Source organism: Palaemon carinicauda, chromosome 12, assembly GCF_036898095.1.
Source record: "Palaemon carinicauda isolate YSFRI2023 chromosome 12, ASM3689809v2, whole genome shotgun sequence".
Taxonomy (NCBI): Eukaryota; Metazoa; Arthropoda; class Malacostraca; order Decapoda; family Palaemonidae; genus Palaemon; species Palaemon carinicauda.
In genome coordinates, this window is record NC_090736.1 from 155,330,365 (window position 1) to 155,337,864 (window position 7,500).

Sequence of the window (7,500 nt, forward strand, 5' to 3'; positions counted from 1 at the left end):
GGTCAGTCTCTTGGGCATTGTACTGTTTGCCAAAGCACTGTCACTGTCCCTTGCCTCTGCCATTCATGAGCGACCTTTAAACCTTTAAAAAGGTCTTGGTGAGACCTTCCCAATAAATCTAAACAAGCTATAGGGTTTTTGAAGTCTTGGAAGGTTTTTCTACATTAGATGTTTTGTTAAATTTACTACTAGCAGCGAAAGGGTTAAAGAAGTCTTGGTTGCCAGGGAGCTTTTATTTCCTATATGGTTTAGTGTTTATTTTGTTGAATTTGGTATTTTTCATCTTTTTGTATCTGCTACTTATTATTTTCTATGTAATTTCATTTATTTTTTTTTTCCAGTTTTTTTTTCTTTATGTTATTTTGTTATTATATAGACCTTATTTGTTTATTTGATTTTATTTCCAATTTTTACACCAGATAATTTTTGTTGCGTATCTTCTTGTATCAGCTACTTTTATTTCCTATTCATTGGTTTCATTTATTATTCCCCGGTCGCTTTTCCGTATCTTTATTTATTTCTATCTTGATTTTCTTAGTTAATTTTTAATTCTTATTTTTGCATCAGATGATTTTTGTTTATCTTTCTGTATCAGATACTTTTATTATCTATTCATTGGTTTCATTTATTTTTTTATCCAGTTGTTTTTATCGTTTCTTTATCATTTTGTAATGACTTTCTTAATTGATTTTATTTCTTCGTACATCAATTAATTTTCAATTCATGTTTCTTTTCAGTTTTCTATGATTATGTCGTCAAGTCACCTATGTATGATATGCTTTTTTCTCGCATTTTTATTTTTAATTTTATTTTTATTTTTTTTTTATTTTTATTTTTATTTTTTTTTTATTTTTTTATTTTTTTTCCCAAGAGATCCTTGTCATTTTTTTGTCTGGTAAAATTACATTACCCTCTGCCCCCCCCCCCCCCCCAGATGCCTGCAAGCATTTTCTATTTTCTGTCATTAGGAATGTATCATAATGAAGTGGATAATGTATCCAGATCTTTTGGGTAATTTATCCTAGGTATGGTGATGTATCCAGATAATTTTTATTTATCCAGATCATGTTTAGGTATTCCAATTATGTTTATCGAGCTCATTTTTTTCTGCTCCCAGTATTATTATTATTATTATTATTATTATTATTATTATTATTATTATTATTAATATTAATATTATATTATTATTATTATTAATATTATTATTATTATTATTGTTACTTGCTAAGCTGCAACTAGTTGGTAAAGCAGGATGCTATAAGCCCAAGGGATCCAACAGGTAAAATAGCCCAGTGAGGAAAGGAAATGAGAAAATGAATAATGATTTTAAGAACAGTAACAACATTAAGATTAAAAAACTTTAAAAAAACAGAGGAAGAGATATGAAATAGAATATTGTGCCTGAGTGTACCCTCAAGCAAGAGAACTCTACCCAAGACAATGAAGACCTTGGTACAGAGGGTATGTCACTACCCAAAGTCTAGAGAACAATGGTTTCGTTTTGGAGTGATCTCTTGAAGAGTTGCTTACCATAGCTAAAGTCTCTCTTCTACCCTTACCAAGAGGAAAGTGGCCACTGAACAATTATAGTACAAGTAGTTAGCCCCTTGAGAAAAGAAGAGTTGTTTGGTAATCTGTGTTATCAGATGTATGGGGACAGAGGAGATCATATAAAGAATAGGCCAGAATATTAGGTGTATGTGTAGCTAAAGGGAAAATATGAGCCGTAATCAGAGAAAAGGATCCCATGTAGTACTGTCTGGGAAAAAGGATCCCATGTAGTACTGTCTGGCCAGCCAAAGGACCCAATAACTTTCTAGCGGCAGTATCTTAACTGGTGGCTGGTGCCCTGGCCAATCTACTATCTACGATCATGCTCAAGTATCCAAGTCATGTTCATGTATCCAGACCATGCATATGTATCCAGATGGCGATTTTGAGATATCCAGATCATGTGATCCCAAAAAATCCTTATCCTTTTCAAGCACCTGAGAACAAGGCTTTGTTGCCACCCTTGCATGAGAGAGTTGTATGGCTCTTAGTTAATTATTCGCCTGTCCGATGCACATCAGAACCTCGCCACGCACAAAATAGCAGAATAGAAAAGCAGAAAAGCGTAACAATGTCCAGAGAAGAAGCAAAGAAGCCAGAGAAATACCAACAAGGAAGAACAACAAAACGCCTCGTGAGAAATGGAAGCGTGGAAAGGTAACAGCGGATGGCAAGATGCAGGTATGGTTAAGGAGAACAATGGCGTGCTCCCAAAGGATAAATGGAGAATGGAGAAGAAGAAGAGAGGTGAACGACAGATTAAGATCTAACCCGGGGAGGTGAAGAGCAAGAAGACAAGATATGTGAACGAGAGATAAAAGCATCCATGTGTCATCCCCATGGAAAACGTTTGAAACGTTGGTCTGTAACCAGAGAAACGTTGTCTATAAACCTCCCATACAATTATCATTGCTTGGACCAGGTTTTCTTGCTTTCTTTTAAGGGGTTATTGTTCTCGTCTCTCAAGGGGGGGGGGGGTAAGAATATAGGATGGGGGGGGGGGGGTTGAGGTTGCATAGCTGGTCATGAATGGAAATGTGTAGGGTGTTGACACCGGCCATTTCTGAGAGGAGCGGTTGAGGAAACTGAATAATGGATAAAAGATGTAAAAAGGAACTTTAATTGTGGTTTTCTCTCTCTCTCTCTCTCTCTCTCTCTCTCTCTCTCTCTCTCTCTCTCTCTCTCTCCTCTCCTCTCTCTCTCTCTCTTAATAGTATTATTGAAGTTATAATTATTACTATTATAAAAAAGTTATATCATTAGAATAAAAATTCAGATTTTATTCCTGTATTTCCGTCATAACAAATTCCCAAAGATTGAGTAATTTCATTTTCACACAATTCTTTTTCAGTCTGGCTATTTCATACGTGCTATTCAAGTTCCTTAGGACCTTTGTGTTTTATTATCTTTAGTATATATGCATATACTGTACATATATGTGTGTATATATGTATGTGTATGTATATATGTAGGTATATATGTAAATTATATATGTATGTTATGATTATATAAATATATATATATATATATATATATATATATATATATATATTATATATATATATATGTGTGTGTGTGTGTGAGTGTATAAAATTTATATGTATGTTATGATATATATATATATATATATATATATATATATATAAATATATATATATATGTATGAAGTATGTATATATATGCATTATATATATATGTTATGATATATATATATATATATATCGTCGTAACTGGCGCTTAAAAATAACTTCACGTCTTCACCACACTTTGAATTAGCTTGAATTATATGAGACCAAGGCATCCAAATCCGTTTGACCTCAGACGACCTTTGTAAGCAAGAATTTATATTTTTTCATTTGATGAAGAATGATAGTGTCACCAGGTGTATTGGTCTCAAAAAAACCTGCGCGAGTGAAATGGTCCAATTAGATGAATTTTTTTAAAGCCTAACTTCACGAAGGTTTAATTGAGACTTTAATTTGAAAGCTTGAAGGTGCCTGGAGGAGAGGAAGAAGGTGATTTGGGGAAAGCATTGTGACTTCGTAAACAAATGGTGGAGTTAAGAGTAAATAAGTGAATAAACAAAGGGTGTTTACTGGAATGGAACGAAAGAAGAATTTTTTTTTTTTAACTAGACGATGAGGAAGGAATGAAATAACTGTTCTCTAGGTGCCGAATAAGTTTATCGGAATTTGATTTGATTAATTTAAAATCTTTAGTCATCAGAAGCTAAAATTATTCTTTAGCCAACAAATGTTTAAGTATTTTTTTTTTAGCCAACAATAGATAAAGTTATTAAACCTTCAAAATTGTCGAGAATTCTGTAGCCTTCAAAAGTTGGAAAAAATCAGTAGATCTGGAATACTAAATAAGGATATATATATATTATATATATATAATATATATATATATATATAATATGTATATATATATATGTATATATATATATATATATATATATATATATATATAATTAAATAGATACACACTTATTGTTATCATTACTAGATTACCTACAACCCTAGTTGGAAAAGCAGGATGCTATAAAGGCCAGGGGCTCCAATAGGGGAAAAAAGCCAGTGAGGAAAGGAAATAAGGAAATAGAATATATAAAAAGTAATAAGTAATTAACATAGACTATTTTAAGACCAGCGACAACTTTGAAATCAGTATCATCATTTACGCCTATTGTCGCAAAGAGATTGTTTAGTACCTCTAACAGTGAGGCATTTGTTGACCGAATGCCCCCAATTATAATAACTTAAGGAATAGATAGTTGTTCGAGGCTCGAGGTGAGGGTGGCAGGTTCATCCTTACCAAGATTCTTGGGCATGATGTGTCCTACTATGCAAGTGGCATTTTTAGATTTATTTCAGAAGCAGGTCTTTTGAAAACTATCTAACTTTTATAATGACATTCAACTTTTATGGTTTTAATTGAATATTTAATTTTTTTGTATATATAAACTAAATGATATCGGGGCGTCAATGACCTTAGATGTCAGGATGCCTGAAAATCCTAAATCAATCAAAAGATTCAACGTTAAAGCAGATCTGTTATTTATATATATATATATATATATATATATATATATATATATATATATATATATATATATATATATATATATATATATAAACGATCAGGACAGAATCATGGCAGCCTGTTCAACAAAGAAACATTCGTTGCAAGTTTGAACTTTTGAAATTCCACCGATTCCATCACCTGATTAGGAAGATCATTCCACAGTCTGATCACAGCTGGCATAAAACTTCTAGAATACCGTGTAGTATCAACTGTTTATAAAACGTATCAATAGTAGAAGGATCTTTTTATGTCGTTGCGATGTTGATATTAATATCTTGCAAGACAATTCTGTTCTACAGCTTCTGGTGGCCGATGTAGTAACGTCCCTGAATGGTGAACGCCAGACTGGAGAGTACGAGTCCCACTCAAACTCGTTAGTTTCTTTGGTCGCTCCAATCTCATTATCTTTGTGAGCTAAGGATGGGGGGGGGGTGTTTGGGGAAGCCTATAGATCAACCTGCTCAGTCTTCAGCATCCATTGCCTGGCCGTCCTTGGTCCTAGCTTGGGTGGAGAGGTGGCTTGGGCGCTGATCATTTATATATATGGTCAGTCTCTAGGGCATTGGGAAGTATTCATAAATAATAAGGATATCCTTGTAAGCATAAGGTAGAAGTACAAGATAATTCTCTGAAGCAAAAGGTGGAAGTATAAGCAAATCTTTCTTTCCATATTTATAATGATTACCTTTTACTTGTGAGGATATCCTCCAAGCAGAAGTAAAAGGTTGACTCGTGTTTCGGGAGCGCTTAGTTACATGTTGGAACTTGTAAGATTTCATTTGTGCTGTCAAGATAAGAAAGAGTTTAGTATTTATAATACGTATTTAATGCCCTGTTTTTACTTGTATTTAATTAAGTTTACGCATCAGAAAGAACACAGACGCCGCCACGCCTTCCCCAAAGCCTCGCTGGCTACATCTATCCCCCAACCCTTACATTAGAAGTTCTTTGACCTCTTTTTAGCTTCCCCATCCTTACATTAGAAGTTCTTTGACCTCTTTTTAGCTCCCCCATCCCTTGCAGAAGTTCTTTGACCTCTTTTTAGCTTCCCCACCCTTTGCATTAGAAGTTCTTTGACCTCTTTTTATCTCCACACCCCCCTGGCATTAGAAGTTCTTTGACCTCTTTTTAGCTTCCCCACCCCTTGCATTAGAAGTTCTTTGACCTCTTTTTAGCTCCCACACCCCTTGCATTAGAAGTTCTTTGACCTCTTTTTATCTCCCACACCCCTTGCCTTAGAAGTTCTTTGACCTCTTTTTAGCTCCCACACCCCTTGCATTAGAAGTTCTTTGACCTCTTTTTAGCTCCCCCACCCCTTGCATTAGAAGTTCTTTGACCTCTTTTTAGCTCCCCCACCCCTTGCATTAGAAGTTCTTTGACCTCTTTTTAGCTCCCCCACCCCTTTGCTTAAGAAGTTCTTTGACCTCTTTTAGCTCCCCCACCCCTTTGCTTAAGAAGTTCTTTGGCCTCTTTTTAGCTCCCCCACCCCTTGCATTAGAAGTTCTTTGACCTCTTTTTAGCTCCCCACCCCTTGCATTAGAAGTTCTTTGCCCTCTTTTTAGCTCCCACACCCCTTGCATTAGAAGTTCTTTGACCTCTTTTTAGCTCCCCCACCCCTTGCATTAGAAGTTCTTTGACCTCTTTTTAGCTCCCCCACCCCTTGCATTAGAAGTTCTTTGACCTCTTTTTAGCTCCCCCACCCCTTGCATTAGAAGTTCTTTGACCTCTTTTTAGCTCCCCCACCCTTGCATTAGAAGTTCTTTGACCTCTTTTTAGCTCCCCCACCCCTTTGCTTAAGAAGTTCTTTGACCTCTTTTTAGCTCCCCCACCCCTTTGCTTAAGAAGTTCTTTGACCTCTTTTTAGCTCCCCCACCCCTTGCATTAGAAGTTCTTTGCCTCTTTTTAGCTCCCCCACCCCTTGCATTAGAAGTTCTTTGACCTCTTTTTAGCTCCCCCACCCCTTGCATTAGAAGTTCTTTGACCTCTTTTTAGCTCCCCCACCCTTGCATTAGAAGTTCTTTGACCTCTTTTTAGCTCCCCCACCCCTTGCATTAGAAGTTCTTTGACCTCTTCTTAGCTCCCCCACCCCTTTGCTTAAGAAGTTCTTTGACCTCTTTTTAACTCCCCCCACCCCTTTGCTTAAGAAGTTCTTTGACCTCTTTTTAGCTCCCCCACCCCTTGCATTAGAAGTTCTTTGACCTCTTTTTAGCTCCCCCACCCCTTGCCATTAGAAGTTCTTTGCCCTCTTTTTAGCTCCCACACTCCTTGCATTAGAAGTTCTTTGACCTCTTTTATATATTTTGAGGTGCCTTACTTCTAGCATTAGAGGCTCTCTATTTTTAGGTATCTTACCACTGGCATTAGAGGCTCCTCTTCGCTGTTTTCTCCTGTCTTCTAGTTTTCAAGATCTTCTTTCATTAGATTATCTGTTTCTTTCGAGATTTCATTGTCCCTTTTCCTTAGTTCGTCAGTGTCCTTCTAGATTTCAAAAGAGATTTCAGTGCCGTGAGTCCTCACTTCGTCAGATTCCTCAGGGAAATCGAAGGCATTTATTCTTTACCTAGCTGGGCAATGAGTAAAGAGATGAATACTATCGATTTCTCCGCAAACACTATCATGCCAAAGTAAATGACGAGCAACATGATATATTTACCAATGTCGTCTGGATATGTCCTTACTTCAATGGCAAATTTTGGGACAATCTTGTTGAAGAACTACACGTCACTCACTGTTCAGTTGAACCATTCTGCCTCCATCCTCATTCCCTGCAATCCGTTTTTGCACCGATACAAAGCCTCGTACTTTTTCCAAGAGTCTCCTTTAATAAGACATCGTCGCAAAAGCCCAAGCAAAGGATCCTTC